The following is an 18164-nucleotide window of genomic DNA, read 5'->3' as shown; positions in this document are numbered from 1 at the left end:
TATCCCAGCCTTAGCTGCACTCCTGGATTRTRTTTTCCCATATCTTACATTTGTCTTTTTGASCTACATAAGGTTCTTGTTAGCCCACTCTTCCAGCCTATCCAGGTCTTCCTGCAGTGTAGCACTTCATTCCGAAGTGTCCACTTTTCCACTCACTTTGGTTTCACTGGCAAATTCAGTCCAGGTATGCTTGATCCCATTATCCAGATCACTTATGGATGAGCCCTGGGCCCTGCACTGATCCCTGGGAGSCCCACTCRTGACAGGCTCTAGTTGAAAAAGAAWTATTTGTTACCCTGCTCTGGCTGCTGCCTGGTAGTCTGCTCCCTCCTACTGCCCAGACCTCTGCAGAGATTTCTCTAGGACGAGGTAGTGACTAAAAGTGAGAATGCACTAGGAGAATACAGTTTATTAAATCACAAAAAAACCCCCCATGTGCAGAAAACTGCTCTTTGCAGGCTCCTCTGACCCTTCCAGCTCCCCATAATGCAACCAAGCCTTCTTACAGGGTGTGCACAAACCATTCACAACGCCATTCTCAACAAAGACCCAAACATTTGTATTTTGGAAAATACAAGGTAAAGTTGCATTGTCTTTGCAAGAGCGTACACTGATTGCAATGAAATTGTGTGTAGCAGAATGGAAAAMCAGAATTTTCCATTTTCAAGCTTTCTGAAAAGCAAAAGGTCAGCAATGACAAGGAAGAAAAGCTCTCTCAGCCACTTTGAGTGCTCTATGTGAATGTAAACAGCACATTTGAAAAAACTATACTTTATGGAAAACATTAAAGTTCTGTATAAAAYCCACACACAAAAATAAAAATGTTGCAGAATAAAATGCCTTTTTTTCTGTAACCTCTCCTCCAGGTTACTACCACAAAAGTCTCTGTGGCACCAGTCCTCTAACCTGTTTTTTTTTTCCTTCCCTTCACAAGTATGCTGCTCTTTGGTATAGTGCTGGATGCCCTCTTGGCACYTTTTACACAGGAATTTTCCCCCCACACCCGAAAGCTTTGCCCCATGCACACATAACCTCTGCCCCTTTCCAGCAAGGCCCTTTGCTCCAGCAGGGCAGAGAAATGAATGTGAAGGAGGACTTTGAAGCCAGGGGTTTCTGCAGAGGAAGAGCTTTTCTCTTATTGGGATAATGCTGCTATTGGCACACAGTTGTTTGAGTAACAGAGTTAAAAATGGGTTGATTATAGATACCCATACTCYGTACAGACCTCCTGAATGGTTTTAATGGGCTGTCTGTGCCTGCTGTGCCTAGCAGCAACCTAAAATCCTATTAAGKGCCTGTGTCTTGTCATCACTATATGGCCTTAAAAAATTCTTGTCTTGCYTGTAAAGCCAGACCTGTTTCAAAACTGATACACATCAAGACAAAAGTGCCTTAAGAGGGACTGTTTATCCTTACTTTTCCATCAGTTATCTGTCACAATTTCTGAAGACTAATGAAAAGATTTAAACTATACTTAATACCATAATTGAGGAAAACACACAGCTCCTGATACCTGTTCTCAGTAGTCTGCAAATATCTGTCTGGAGAGGCTTGCTTCTGGTTTTGGGATGCATTTCCAAAGTTGCAAGAATTTTCACACTTTTTACTGCTGGGTGCTCAATGGCAGGTAAATGATGTTGCAGCTAATGGGAACACAGATTGGAGCCAATTATAATGTGATTGACTTGCCATGGATTTAATTACTTATTAGAAGTCACACTGATCTCTGAAATGGAAGTGATGAATCTCAAAATACGTAAAGAAATATCCCATAGTGAAGAATAAACATGAAAAGCTCATTAAGGTACAAGGAATAGACGTTTTCACATTTTCAGTGCGTTACACATTGAAGTTTAGGCTGAATGATCTAGAAGTTTTTTCCAACCTAAAAAATGCTGTGATTCTATGATTTCAGCACTATTAGCCAGAAGCAAAATCTAAATGCTCAGGCTTGAATTTCAGAAAGAGAGTTTATACAAGAGCAAATCTCGGGCCCCAGCAGCAAGTCACAGTGCCTGTCAAGCACGTGTGTGTATAGGGGGAGTGCAGGTAGGAAGCAGCATCTTCATGGAACTCAAATTATATTAAGCAACTCTTCAATTTCTGCTTTCCCTACAGAGCACCAGCTCAAACCATCCTCCCTTGCTGTCTTGCAGCTGCCCCAGCCGGAGTCTGCTCACTGGTATCAGCAGAGATACCTGCAGAAGGCCATGTGAGATCTGTGTCCTTGCTTATGAAGTTTTATCCTGTGGCTCTGCCTTATTTCAGGACTTTTCCTTCAGTTTCCTTCCCCACCCTTGCCCACAGGCAGCAGTTGTCTCCATTACCTTTTTCAYTAACATCTCCTATTTCTCCATGGAGCTCTAGTAATCCAAACTCAGTGCAAGCCTCATCTACTACAGTGAGCACCAATCAGACTTTTATTGCCTACCTGGCAGCCCTGGCTCAAGAAAGTAACATGTTTATAATATAGTGGAGTGGAGCTGACAAAGTGTCCTTAATTTTTCTCTTCCAAGCATCCCTGTTTATATTTTTTACTCTGACAGTGGTGAGATTTTTCTTTCATTTTACCCTTGTTTTGTCATATCCATTGGAGTTAATCTCCACACTGCCATGACAGCAGCTTGCTCCTCTGATGGCCCCACTGCCTTGAACCTCACCTGGGAATCCCAGGCAGCAGTTTATTTTCAGGGATGGATTTTGCAGGACTGTCAGGCAGTGACACCCCTTCCCYGCCAGGGTGTATGTACCTGCTTTTCAGCTGCTGTCCTTCACAGCTGAAATCCGAGKGCAAGCTTAAAGTGAAGTGAGCTCAAGGTAATCACAGAATCATTCAGSTTGGAAAAGATCCTTAAGATCATCAAGTCCAGCTGAATGCATTTGTCTGTAAATGGCAGCTGCTCAGGGGCAGAAATGTGACACTTCACACAGAGGTGTAGACCCTTCTCTCCCCTCCCAGCCATTTGTTAAATGTCTTGCCCCAAATCACAGCTGCATTCTGTGAGGTCTTTCCATGGCYTGTGGCTTTGGATATTTACCCTCCTTGCTCGCTTTCTCCTTCAGCAGGCTCCAACTTGCTCCTTTGTCATAATTTCTTTCTTTCTCAATTCATACCTTGTCATAACCAGTAGAGATAAAGTTGTGCCAAAGGGGAACCTATTTGTAGTTGTGCTGTACAAACATGAAGCTGTGGATAATGTGGTTTTCCCTTTAAAAAAAACACTGCCTTGGCTCTGAATGCAAGCTCTTTTCACTATGACGTGGTAGYACAATGAATTCCCTGCTCTGAGACGTTGCTCACAGCCTTGAGACAAGGCACAAAGGGAGTGCAAATAAATGAACAATACGGTGGAAGAAACAAAGAGCAAAATGAAAGCAAGCGAGCAATAAAGAGGAAAAAAATGAGAGGCAGGCTGCAGTGCTCAAAGCTGTGCCACACARAACAAACACGATGTAAAATGATACAGAACCTCTACAGAATGGGGCTGGCATTTCTATGGAAATGGGCAGTCCATCCAGAAGAACATGTTGACTCCAAGAGCAAGGACAGAGCTGGCAATTAKAGGACAAGTGCTGTACAATTTTCACATTTGCTATTGCATCCCATCCCATGAGATCCCAACGGGGGTTAGMAGGACTTTTCCTGCTCCTGAAACACAGCCATATTTGGGGTAACAGGTTAGCAATGTACAGCAGCAGCACACAAGAAAAAATGCAGATACTTTTGCTGTTGCATGGGTCCTCCTTTGTTTTGTACCCCCTCTAAAAATAAATATTCCTCCCACCCACCAGTAAACTATACAAGTCTGACTGACTCCTTTTAGAGATCCATGGGGAGTCTTCTACCCCAAAGCCATACAGGCTTGTGTGGAAAAGAGAAGAAAAGGAAAAGATAAAACATAGGCTGCAAAAAGTGCAGTGCAACACTGGGTGCAAGTGTTACTGAATTGAAGGCTGTCAGGAATAGACACAGAATCACATCAGCAAGCTCAAAGCTGTACCCACAATATCATCCACATTCTCTGCAATTTTGAATCAGGCATTTCTTCTTGAATAGTAGTTTGCTCCTACATCCTCCTTTCTGGTCCTCTCAGACCAGCCTCCCTCTGCAACTCATTCTCCTCYTCTCTTGTTTCTTCCTATTTTTCCCTCACTCCTTCTAGTCATCAAAGCAACTCCTTCCTCACTGAGCTCCCATATCAAAATKCCCCAAAACCCAGCACCAATGTCACTGCAGAGGAATTGTTATCTGCTGGATGCTCAATAGTCCTATGCAGATAACAGCTTTTCCAACACCATAACTGTCTTTGGAGGCTTTAGAGACATTTTAAAAAGAGATACTGTATCTTGATGTCATGTACAAAACATTGARTGCAACAATACCCTGATCTCAGTGTTTCTGTGAAATAGAGCTCTTGGTGKGAACCATCTACTCAGCACAATGTACAGTGTGCCACATGCCCAGCTCTGCCTAAGCTGCTGAACTTGGTTTAAAAAGTCTTGGCTTTTTTCACCTTTAATGATGTACTCATGCTCTTGCASCTCATTCTTGCTTGAGCTGAACCCAGTGTTTGTCCAACCGGCTGTTGAATTAGCTCAGGATGGAAAATAACTTTCCCCTCTAAATGCCCTGACATCCAGCATAAATGCTTGTAGCAGCACCACAGATGGGACAACCGAGTTGGGAGAGAATGACAAAAAAAACACCTGTGGTGAAATGGGAGAATTCTAAAATCTAAGCTGGTTACTGCAAATCACAGCCTTACTGCACTCAGCAGTTGCAGCCTTCTAGACAAAAACTGCTCAGCCAACTGCATCCTGAACAGGGTCAAAAGCTTGACCCACTACTGTGACTCTTCCCTCCACCTTCCTGCACTTAGACAACAGAAATGTATCTGCCAACTAACAACCCCTCCTCCCTCCTTCTTTTCAAAACATGTGATTCTTACATGAATAGCCATGACCTGCAATGATTCTTTTCTGTTTATTACTGTCTGCCTGGAAAMTCTTGTAGGGTAACAACAGAGATGCCTGTTCTTCAAGAACATTTCATTGCAAGGTGACTGTAAGGATCTCAAACCCCTTTGCAAACATCCTTTAGCGATGACTCACAGCACCTTCTCCCGTTTATGTTTTTATGTTAAATGCTAAAATGGAGGCCATAAAGTGTCAGTAGAAAGAATGTGATGACAGCAAAGTCTTCAGCAACAGCTTCTATCTCATCCCTTTTCTGGTGCCACAGCTGTCCCTCAAAACCGTGGTGCTACTTTAYAAACACGGGGGTGGAGCTTCCAACTGAAAAACAAATAAACCCAGCACAGGGGGTTTTGTTATTGTTGTGTTGCTTGATAATCTTAACAGTTACCAGAGGAACAATACTTCTGGGAAAGTGCTGACTAATGATGAATGCAGGGGTAACATCCAGTATCAGAGGAGCAGGAATGAGCTGTGGAGGAAGGAGAAAGCAAAGGAGAGGGTGATGATGATGATGGGAAGTGACGCAGCACCTAAAGCTTGATTTACCAAAGAAGACTCTGTGTCATCAAGCCACCCTCCCAGGCACAGAGGAAAACAGCAAGTTACTGGTAGTCAGCATAGTTTTAAGATACGGTGACTCCTGCTTATCACATCTCTCAACTCCAGGCATGGTTCTGCCCTGCTTGTGTGAAATCACAATGAGGAAGTAGTGAGAACAAATCCAACTGGAGGCTGTCCCACCCAGGTGTATTATTAACAGCTGGCAGCTGATAAAATTTCTGTGCTGGTTCCTAAAGAGAAAAGAAACCATGACACTCAAATGCTTGAGCCAGGCCTTGTTTTTAAAGGCAGCACACACACACACACACACACACAGAGGTGATGTGTTTCTGCCTTCTTCCATTCTCTTTTTACTCTTTGTTTCTGTTACCACAAGAAAATTGCACTAGCTGGGTTTAAAATGGATCTTAAAAAGAAATGTTAAAGTAATTTCTAAAGATTAATTTTAAAATGGTGCAAAGGGCCACCTCTTAATTTTCAGAGGGCTCTTTCTGTCGAGGAAATCTCAGATGTGTCACTAAACTGCTACAGTGGAACTGGTGAAAATGTCTGCATGGATGCTCAGCTTTCTGTGGTAAAAGCCCRTGTGAATRAAGATGGAGGGAATAATTTTCAGTYCCCAAGCTATTCCACACTCTCTCCCTGCATACAAGCACAAGGCACATTCCATGTGGGAGCAATTTGGACAGTAGGGTGCTTGGAAGCAGCAGGGACACTGCTCCAATCCCATCCACAACTTGGTGWGGGAAATTTCTCCCTGTTGTGCTTCCAGAGCAACAGAAACAYTCTCCAGCCTTTTCTGAGATTCAAACAAGCCTGCCATACATACTTTGTGTATCAGAAAATGGGAAGAGAATAGAAGGCTACATTTTAAAGCTTTGCAACTCATATTCAACAGCAGGGCTTAGCAATTTAGTAAGCAATTCTATGCAAGCTTGTGGTACAGTTAAAGCATCTCCTGGGTTTTATTTTGTGAGCTAGCTTGGCTTCCCCACTTTATTGCTGTGCTTGCTGAGCTTAATATTCATCCTAACTTTTGGAGCACAGAAGGCACTGCATTCTCCAAGTCAATGACCTTAACAGGCTAGCACTGTTCCCAGGACAAGTATTCCTGAACATCAACCACTTCCCCAACCTATGATACTATTCCTGCTTCCATCTGCCAATTCCTTTCTGGTCATCATCCCCCTCTGGCTGGTGCCCACATTGCCTCACTCCTGTACATGTACTGCCTTGGCTCCTGACTGTGAACAGCTGGCAGGTCCCCAGGGACCAGATAAAACTGTGGCTGACTCCATCATATTCTCTGGATTAGAGTCGGTGTTGGTCTGCTGCTAGAGACTAAAGAGAAGCTGCACACTTTCCTTGTGCTTTTCTGCCACTGTTGAAACACAGCTACAACTTCCAYGCCAAGGGTATCTGGGACACCAGCCTTCTGGCCACAATTCCATCTTTTCCTACTTTTCCATCCTCTCTCAACGCTTCTAGCATGAAGCTTGTGTAGCAGGCTTTCGCTGTGCTGGAAGAAAGTGGGTTTGGCTGCAACACAGAGAAAAATGCTCCCCTCCCTCTCCTGGATGKATGCAGGCACATCAGTAGTTTCCCAGTCAGAACGGACTCAGCAGTTTACAGAAAAGAACTAAAGATGCACTTGCAAACAGTGAAATTATGTGCTGGCATGAAAGAGAGAGAAGTCCCCACTAATGAAGCTAGTATTTGCCCTCATTGACAGTTAGGGGAGGATGCTTATGGTCTTTTCATTTGCTTGAGCTGTGCTTTCTCTGGGACACTCCATCATGTTAGTGCTAGACCTGACATGTTTGCAATAGCCCACCCTGCAGAGGAGGGCAGCTGGAGATGGAAATAAAGATGCTCAGTACAATCACACAGACTGCTACCATTTGAATTCAAAGCATATATAACATATATAACATCATCCTTGTTATAAAAGAGTGCTGGTTGAATTTTTCCCTCTCAATGGACCACAAACAAGAATGTRCAGGGATGTATCTGAGAGAGGGAAAAAGCAGTGCAATGCAAACATGAAGAGAAATAATGGAGGCTGTTTGTAGACAGGTGCAGAGCTGGCTCTAGGAACCCACCCAGCAGATAACTTCCCAGAGCAGGAAGCCAAAGCACACAAAACCACCTCTGACCCAGCTACCCTTTTTGCCTATTCCTGGGTGCTGGAGAATCACGCTGTGTTCTGCTGCCTCCATCTCTGGCTGGCTGGGGACAGAATATGTGGACAGCTGCTATTTCCAACATCAGAGATAACAGCRTGATCTGTCCTCACTCCTCTGATCTCTACACAGGGTCACCACCATGGCTCTTCCATCTATTCCCCATCCCTTCCTTCCATGTTCTGTCACAAGAGCAGATCCCAGGATCATAGATTGAAGGAGGAGTGTTGGTGGATGAGAAGCTGGACATGACACAGAAACACACACTGGCAGCCCAAAAAAAGCCAGATGTRTCCCAAGCAGCTTGGCCAGCAGGGAGGAGATTTTGCTCTGGTGAGAGCTGCATCCACATCTGGGACCCCAAGATAMGGACATGGACCTGCTGGAGCAAGTCCAGCACAGGCCACAAAGATGATCAGAGGTCTGCAGCACCTCTCTTATAAAGACAGACTGAGAGTGTTGGGGTTGTTCAGCCTGSACAAGAGAAGGCTCCARGGAGACTTAAAGCCCCTGTTAGTACCTGAAGGGAGCCTACAAGAGAGCTTTGTACAAAATTCCTTTGTAGTAGTGATAGGAAAAGAGAGAATGGCTTCAAACTAACAGAGAGTAGRTTTAGGAAGAAATTCTTTCCTGTGGGGGTGGTGAAACACAGGAAGAGGTTGCCCAGAGAAGCTGTGGATGCCCCATCCCTGCAAATTCTCAARGGCAGGTTGGATGGGGCTWTGAGCAATCTGGTCTGYTGGAAGATGCCCCTGCCCAYGGYAGTGGGGTTGGCACTTGATGRYCTTTAAGATCCCTTACAACCACACCATTCTATGATTTTATCTCACWATCTGTTCCTCTTAGTTAGGGCAGCTAAATTCACTTCTGCTATGTCACTGGAAAACTTGACACTGCTCTGGAGAGGCGCTGCATTTATTTCAAAGTGTGCTCCATTTGCAGTGTGAAGGCTTTTGATCTTACCGAGCACGAGTTCCCATTTAAAAAGCAGGTTATCTGCTGTAGCTCCTAATGGGATGACAGCCAGCAGCAGCCTCTGGTTAGAGACATGGGGAGCAGCTCACAGCAAGGAAGGCTGCTCCTTCTTTCCTGGCAGAGGCACAAAAGCAGTTTAACTTCCAAGAGTTCTGCAACAAACCAGCTCAGTGTTTGTCCCAACACCTGGCACCTGGCACAGCAYGCAGCTGAATTGCATTCTGGTGAAAGTCACCCTCAAGTTCACATGCAAAACTGGCTTTGAACACAGCTGTGTTATTAATTTGTTGAATGACAGAAAGAATTGCTAGGGATGCAGGTAATAAAGGAAGCAGTATGTTTTAAAACTTCACAAAAAATACTGATAAGAGGTTTCAATAATTTCCAGTATGAACCCATCACAAAAGAATCTCTGTTTATGGCAGCTCCTCAATGCCAAAACATTTAGTCTCATTATTGTAGATGCTTAAGCAATCRTGTCTTAGACTGCTTTGTTTCATAGCAAAATGGATCACTAAAGATTACAAACTGAGMAGTAGCAGAAGTTCTACAAAAGGAAGACACAAAAGCACACTGTTGAAGAATTATAGACAAAATATCCAAGTATTGCAAGGAAAATGCTCACAAGAGTAGACTTATGATAAAATGACAAACAAAAAGAACATCATCAAGGGGACAAAATCATCCTGCATGGATAGGAAATGCCAGGATTAAAACTGCCTATGAAACCTTTGTGCCCTGCTGGTGGTAAGACACTGGGATATGATCTCCAGCTGCAGGATCACAAACTGTTTTGTCTGAGGAACCCATGCCCCACTCTGCACTGGCTGAGGGATGAACTTGAATGCTGACTCTGTAACCATTGATACRTGGCCTGCATACTCTTGAGTGATGGCAGAACTCCAGATCTCACCTGGATCAGATGCAAGCATACAATCACATTTTAATAATCTTTTCAAGCAAAGCTCACAAGATTTAGCGCTGTTAGGAACCATTAAATTCATAYAGAGGACTCACACCAGCTGTGGAAGGACAGACCACACTTGACTCATCACGAAGTCAGCGAAGCGCAGACAGACTGTGCATGATATACAATCTGCCAGAACACACTGTCCCCTCACTTCTTTAAAAAGCATTTGACACAGCCAAGTGTGTCCCATTTCAGCACCCAGCATCGTGCGGCCGTGGTACATTTGCCCTGGTCCCAGACATGGACTGAGCTTCCCATCCAGGCATGGACTGAATAAACAAACACACTGGTCCTTACTGTCCTCATTCCATATGAATCTCTGCAGCCTGTACACTGCCCACAACTGAATCCTGCACTGAATGCACAGCTGCTATTTTCCCTGTATGTATTTCTCCCCAATACTTGTGGCATGGTATCACACTGCAGGTCTCCATGGCATGATGAAGGGCTAGGCCAACTTACTGGTACCAGCTCTTAGAAATCACAAGTTTGAACTCTCTGTGTCTGGCAAGTCTAAGATATAAATGGAATAATTTTTTTCAGAGTTCTTYCTCACACAATAAAATTGATCAATAAATGCAATTTATAATCCTCCATAAAATGGTTTGTTTTTTTTTTTAAGAAAAAAACTATAGTCCATTATAGCTTCATTTAGCTATTTAGCTGGCAAAAAACTTCTGCCAGAAATGCTTGTCCCTCTGAGGCAATGCAGCTCTATCTCACAGCTGTGTCAACCTGTGCACCCAAGAGCAAGTGAAACCCATTGATAGCATGTGGATGATTGGATTTTATTCCTGATTTGTCTTCTTCTTTGCTTCTCTGCAGCTGAGAGCATTAAACTGAAGGGCAGGTAAACATAAGKTTTTGTTTCTTTTGATGTGATTTGTTGCATAGATCTTCCACAGCTCTCTGTGGGACTAGTCCCTGGCACTCATGTCTCTTTTAGATAACTTGYTCTGCCTTCTCCCTACCTCCCTATTAACCTGCTGACATGTATCTGCAAATAACAGAGGATAAGTCTGCCTCCAAAATTCATCCAAGGCTCAGAGAGAAGTCCTGCCTGATGTCTGCAGGGAGAGGAGTAAAGAAATTCAAAAGGTATTTTGAGAACTTTTAAGTATCATTGTTAGAAAGGAGATTAGCTTTGTGAAAATCACAGCCAGTCTCTCTTGTTGAATTTTCACATCRTATTTCAATTGACTGCAAGTACAATAGCTCTGAGGGCAGAATACAGCTCACTACACTGGAAAATGTTCCCCTCTTCTTCAGCTTCAAGAGATGCGGGGTATCATCCTGCCTTTGGAAATAAGAAGGAGTTTAACAAGAGAGGTCATCTAGTTYCAGATGTAGATATGGACAGAAAGTACCCTCCTGACCTGTAAGTCTTCTGTATTTATATTTAGCAAATATTTCCAAGCCTCTTTCATTATTTGAACAGGGGTRACCCTTAAAAAATATTTAGTCACCTCTTCAATCTCCTCCTGAGCACAAGGTAAGAACAAGCCTTGTTTTGTCTTGTCTTAGCCCAAGTTTCAATTAGAAAACTCTTTTGATGTTGAGATCACTTTTTTTTGCCTTGGAGAATTATTACAACATCCACACTTTTACCCTAAGGGTGAMTACTATATATTCATGTCCACAAGAATTTGTTTCAGCAGTGGGATAAATCCTTGTGTCTCCTCCTGAACTTCCCTGACCTCCAGACCTAATTTTGACTTCCCTTACTTTTTTCATTCCCTCCTCTTAGACAGATTCTTTTTCTCCATCTTTCCTCTTGGTGGCAAGAGAAATCTCTTGGGAGACCACCAACCTTGCACCAGCACCTTTGATTGGACACTTCCTCCAGGCTCTTTTATGAAAAAAAGTGAAGTTTTTCATGTTTATGAAAGGCACTATGCATCACTGCCTTCACAGCTTTATAAAGACAGGCTGACATCACAGAGTAAGTGAAGATTCTGGTTCTGACAGGTTTTTCTTTGACAGTGRTCTCACTCATTCACATTTTGATGGAAAGCCTTTCTTTACTAAATCCCTATTGCCTCAAATAACAGAAGAAAAATATTTTCTGAGCTTTGCATTTTCTTCTATCACATTAATTGAATGACTSTTTTTCTGTGGGTTCTCTGGAAGTGTGCTTTTCATTTTTGTYCTGAAATTCCAGGTACAGTTTTATGTATGCCTTTGCTTTTCCCTATGTGACTTCCCATAATTAGGGATATTGTGGRGACAATTAGGAGTCAGCAGAACAGGGTACACATTAGGTCTTTAGGCAAGTTTGAGCCAGGCCACAAATAGACAGTTTATCTCTTCTCTGTCCTTTTTGTAAGCTGTTCTGTGATTTCTTTCTGGATGCAGTTAGATTGCCCCTGCATTTTTTTTCCAGAACTGACTGCAGTAAACCTGGATATGCAATCCAGAGCTCTTCACAGTAATGAGAGGCTATACAGAACAATTAACATTGAGATTTAAGAAGTTAAAACTTGGGKTTTTTCCTGAATTGTGTTCTTATGCAGAAGGTCCAATTTCTGTGTGTGCTTTTATTCTGCAGATTTTAAGYAAATTTTTAAGTAAATTGACGAGATTTTAGGAGAGTGCAGGCYTCCTCTGCTAAAGTCCAGTGGCTTACAGAAAGCCTGGAACTTGGGAAATGCGGGTTGACTTGCTTGAAATTTTCAAGCGGCTCATCTATTTTATACTTTTTGTCATGTAGTTTCTAAAGAATCACATGGGTGCAGTAGGAGTCTCTTTCCTCACAAGGAAGCTGGTAAGGTATTTGTAATATAAAGTGTTTAAGTGATGATGATGCCAAAGGACTTGGAATGACTGGTGAAAAGCAACAGGGGAATGTTCCAAATCTCATCCTAAAAATGACCAAGGTGAGGCAGAACCCAAAGCCCAAATCATCTCTGCCTGTGACTAATGTGYCTGTGCCAAATATACTCTGAAAACTAAATTAGGAGCTGGAACACAACTGCCATATTCTTATTTCTTGCTATTCATCTGCATTTCCTATCCTCTTAAGGGTTTCTGTGGTATTATCCAAAAATTAGGAACCCATCAACATTACCTCTTCAGCATAAATGCAAACAGCCCCCTTCTTTTCACAGTTTGAGCAAAAGGGATTTTTCTGTAACTGCCCCAGCAGCAAAAGGGATTTTTCTGTAATTGCCCCAGGTGAATGTACTGCTGTAGTGTTTCAGTCCTCTCTCTTCTGTGTTTGCAAATATCTTCACTAGAAAGACAGCACTACTATTGTTGTTAATGAGATATTCCTAGCAGTGTGCCAAGCATGTTAAGCATCTTCCAGACAGAAATATTCACTCAGTAAGGTCCATTCTTACATTTCCAACTGAATCAATGGCAGAGCCATCTCTCCTTGGAGGAGATCACTGTCATTGAGTAAATAAACTCTCAGAAGGAGTTGTGATAGGAAGATGAGGCCAATCATCTGGCTGTGGACCCCTTCAACACCAGACAAGAAACACAGGGCTGCAACCCTCCTCCGTGGCTTGAGCTCCAGAAAGCCTTTCAGCACAACTGAATGTAATATGATATGATATGAACATAATGTAATATAATAAGAACCAATTTGTGCTGGAAAAAGCTAGGCTATGCAGATAATGATTATCTGCAGCTGAGAGCATTAAACTGAAGGGCAGGTAAACATTAGTTTTTGTTTCTTTTAAYGTGATTTTTTGCTCCAATAGACAGCCAGAGCTGTGCTCAGTGTCACCAGCTCTGGGACCTCTGTGCTCCTTAGCCAGGGCAGGTCTTTACCAYCCTATCCCTTCTCTGTGCCCTGAGCCTCTTCTGGATGCCATGGATGGTCATTTTTCTGCCTTTGTGTCCTACATGAACTCTTCCAGGCACACTGCTGGCCTGCTGGATCTTTGAGGTTCAGCCTTGTTTTATGGGAACAGTCAGTTCCGTTCCCAAGGGGAAAAGAGAGGAACTGGTGTCTTCTTACTACATCACAATGAGAATAAAGTGTTGCAAACATCYGAAACTTTTGTCAACTGCCCTTCTTCAAGCTGGAGAGGGCAAAGCAAACAGCCACTTCAATGGCAGATGAGAAGCACTACCTAGGAGCCAGGATCTGTTTCAATGATCTACTCCTAGGAAGAATTCCTAGGACAGCAGTGAAAAACCCAAAATTAGTAACATGCCAAAAAGCACTGAAATAGCACTTCAGATTTTCAGATCACYTTTTAGCTCTAGAGTTAWTATTTAATTTTTGAGAAAATTTATATTTGCCCTGAACCTCAATGCTGCCAAGCCTGTATGTTTATGTGCATAGTCCTCTATTTTAAAGAAAAATCAGGAAAAAAGGCCTGAAAATAAAGACTTCTACAACATGTAGAACATTCATCAGAGCTGAAATGTATGTCTTGATATATCCTGACTAGGCACCTCAACCCTATAAACTGTGACTGGCACAACTGTTAGTTAAACTGCTTGGAACACTAACCCTTTAGAGCAGTTTAAGATAATGAGGCCACTAAAAAGTCAGCAGTACTAAAAGTTAAGCAGCATCAAAAAGGTATCAGAGATTCTGTATTACAGCCACTTTAGCACTGCAGCTTTCTCAAACACGAACATTTCCATCTTCATGGTCCCACTGCAAATTTTCTTAAGTTGAGCACAAGATCTCTGTTCTGACCTTTTGTTGATGATCAATCTTAATGTAGTCCACATTGCAAGTCAGATTTGAAGCTGTCAATGTTATCCATCTTTTAATATTTATTCCCAGAGCAAACTTGACCAGAAAATATTAAACACTGTCTTSCTGGTTTTGTTGGTATACTTAAAAAGAGTTACATGTTTACTATTACTTGTCTCTGCATTTGTCATAGACTTTTGTAAAAGTGTGTTAGGGAGCAAGCTGAAGAGCATGGGTGTTTGTGTGAGATGGCCTGAGGTAACTGATGAGTGGCAAACCTTCAGTCATTCCTAGAATTCAGTACTCTGCATTTTAGAGAAAACACTCTTACATAATTTTAAATAAGTGAAGTCTTTTCCAAGAATCTTATTCCAGTATTTCTTCAGCAGTAACCCCATCTTCCCTTACTGAACAAATTCAGTGAGCTGCACAAAGTTYCCATTGCTGCTCTGAGAGAAGAGGCTTTTGTCACAAGAGGAAAAATGTAACTAAACCAGCATATGCACCTTTAAAAAATGCAATTTTTGCCTTGTCTTTTTGACACCTACTTATTATGATGAGAGGTTTGATATCTTGCCATAATGCTTGCTTTTAGCCACATATATGCTTTTTATTCACTGTGTAGTAATATTTCCATTAACATAAGCCAGAGGGAGAGGGGATAAGAGGAAGAAGACTGACATAAAGAAAATTATAATACTTTGAAGGCAATTATAATACTTATTAAGGCAAAGTCCTAAGTCCCAGAGGAGACAGCTTAATGAGCAGAGTCCGGAGGTGAGTGCAGCTCTTCAGTCAGTCACATTGACATCATAACTGCTGAATTGTTTCTCTTTACTCTCCACACCACTGCCATRTCATAAAGGGGAGCTGGATATAGTTGCAATGGCAGATCTGGCTTTGGAATGGCTGCAATGTTAATGGTGGTGCATGAAGTACATTCCACAATGTATTGAAAGGAAACTAAACAATGGCAACATGAAAATTTCACCTTAGTGCTCAAAAGGTTTATGTGATGTAGCTGGAATATCARCTCCTCACCAGCCCTTCCCCACTCGAGAAACTACTCCTGGTAGAAAACTCATACCCATAGACTTCCCCTAAGAGGAAAACAGAGCAAATTATGTGCTGAACATGAACAAAACCCCCAAATTTTACTTATGGACCTGGAGAGGAAAATCCTCTGCCTGTGGCTGACCCTCTTCTCTCTGGTGYCTCTGCTCTTTGCCTGAGGCCAGGCAGGTGCTGCCACTGCTGTGACRCTCCAGGCTGTGCTGCTTCCATGTGAAAGGCAGGCACGTTTTTACATTTTTGGTTTGCAAACTCTAAGGTTCCTTCAAACCAGGCAGAGCTGAAATGTTTCAGTCCTGCACTTTTTCAAATTTCCAAAAATACCACKGTAATGACAAAGGCTCTTCTAAGAAGCAGGGCAGCTTTGCATTGACCTCCWAACAAGGCGAAGGAGTGAATGCACCAGAGCTCTTCAATTCACAGTAAGATTTCTAATGTGGGAAGTGTACACATTTTGCATCATCTTGTTCTCAGAAAAGGATGATAATGAAGCTGTTTTGTTTCAAATTAAGCAAAAGAGGCCTGAGGTAGACACCCAGCATGGAAAATTTCARCCTGAATGATCAAGTGATTTAGTGAAGTTACAAGCAACTTCAGGGGGAAAAAATGGAAACACAACAAAACAAAAAAAGTCTTGAAAGGGAAATGATTGTGCAACCCTAACTGTGGGTGCCTAACTRTCACTGTACCAAGGATGAGTACATTTGAGAGGCTGCCTTCTCAAATAAAAGCTGCAGAGCARTAATAGGGCGTTGTTTGGCATTGCATTCTTGAATAGCTTTAGCAAATACAGAAGGCCAAAGACTGGAAGAAACAAGGTAGATAAAAAGCAAAAGCAAAACAAAGCCCTACGGTAAGTTCAGAGAACATTTGCATTTCCCATACAAACTGACAGGACCTAATAGTTTCTGGAGCAGGGCAGGGTTATGTTCCTGGTTTTGCAAGAAAGGTTATAAAAATGCAGTGACTGAGTTTCTAGGTCATAATGCAAGCTGTCATGTATTTCTCTTTCTGCCTTTCAAAGTGTGATTATTTCCCAGTTTCACTGAAGTTTTAGTGAACTCCTTTTAACTTTCCAGGCATGCTCTTCATCTGGGTTAAGTAAGTGCAATAGCACGCAGGAGAGGTCAGGATCTAGCCTATTTATCATCCTCTTCACTGATAGTTTACAAATAAAATTTCGAGTTTAGGACACTTGATATGCACAGTAAATCACTCTCCATCCAAGTTGCCATAATTGATAATTAAAAAGGATGGGAGATTAAAATGTACTTGAATTAAAAGGTTTGGWCTCATTGCTCCAGTTTGTCATTAAATGACTCATATACCATCGATCAAGGCCTGCAATTTTATAATACTTTTCTCTAAGTCACAAAAGAGATGGATAATTTGTCATTGCAGACACAAGTACTGCACTTAAAATGTTTTAAATTATTTAATTTTCTGCTGTGTCTGTGTTGTAGGTTTTGGATCTTTAATTTTTTTTTCCAGTAGCTATATACATATGTGATGGTTCTTTGTATTTATTTTTTGTCTCCCAGTCTCTGAAAAGTATGCACTCCTCTTCAAGACTCTTGTTCTAACAAAAATCTTGACCTGTCACAAGAATTAAGCAACATGGYACTTTCTAGCAAAGTAATAAAGCATTTATGTCTCCTTTGACCACACCYACTGCTAGAAGTTAGATGCTAATAAAGGCTTGAATTTGTTAATCTTATTTCAGCAAAACTTCTGTTCAACCTATCTAGCTGCATTTACAGCCCAATTGGTTCAGGGCTGCTGCAAGTGAAGTGAAGGTCTGTGTCAAGTCAGAAGGSAGAATTGCTGACTTTGGTGTGAGCTGTGAGGGCTGAGTGCCAGCCCAGCCCTGCAAACTGCACATCAAAGCATTGCAAAGTCCACTGCAGATCATGGAAGGTGACAGTCAGRGAAGAGCAGGTCTCAGGCTGCACTGCCACCAGGACTAACCTTCCAGACACCTGACAATGGGGGGAACAAATCCTCTTTGCTCTGTTCTTGCCCAGGGRAGCATTCATTTCTTGTGCAGTGTTTTGCTGTACCTGTGTGCTGGTCTGGCAGACCTTCCATGCAGAGTAGAGAAGCAACAGCACTGGAAAGAAGGTGCTGTGTGAGGATTGTGCTTGCAGGGTATGGATGTGCCCAGCAATAAGCTGCAGTGACTCTAAGAGCACAGTGATGTCATCTTGGAAAGGCTCAGGCTGGGAAGGCCACAGAATTCTCAGGAAAATCTGCATACGTGGTGGGTACTGCTGAAAGCTTGGCTTGTCAACCCCTAAATCAAAGCAGTATGTGCTGCATTTCAGTGACTGCCCAGGCTAAGATCTGATGCATTCCTTTATCTCTGGATGAGAAGCTTTTTCAGTCACATTGTGTTGTCACACCCCAAGGACTGTAAGGTTTAGTGGCCTCTGAGGACTTCCACAAGGATGCAATCTGTGTGGAGGATACAACTGTCCCATGCCCTGGTTTTCTTTAGGAAGCCTGGAGCAGCCAGGATGCTTGTACAAGAGACTCAAGGCCACCAGTGCACTCCTCTRTTTGCTCTGGGACTATTCCTTGGATGTCCCTGCACCAGCAGCACAGATGTCACCAGCACCCTGTGCCCCAGACCCACTGCCACCCTCTGAAGGTGGCCCACCTCACAGCACAGCCCACCTGAATGTCAAATAACCTGTGCTTGCCCCTGSCTTTTTAACCATCCTCCCCAGGACTCTCATTTCTGCACTGCTGCCCAGTTTGCCCACAG

The sequence above is a fragment of the Malurus melanocephalus genome, unplaced genomic scaffold (assembly GCF_030028575.1).
Source record: "Malurus melanocephalus ecotype Western Australia unplaced genomic scaffold, MMel_1.1 scaffold_36, whole genome shotgun sequence".
NCBI lineage: Eukaryota > Metazoa > Chordata > Aves > Passeriformes > Maluridae > Malurus > Malurus melanocephalus.
This window is presented reverse-complemented; position numbering follows the sequence as displayed.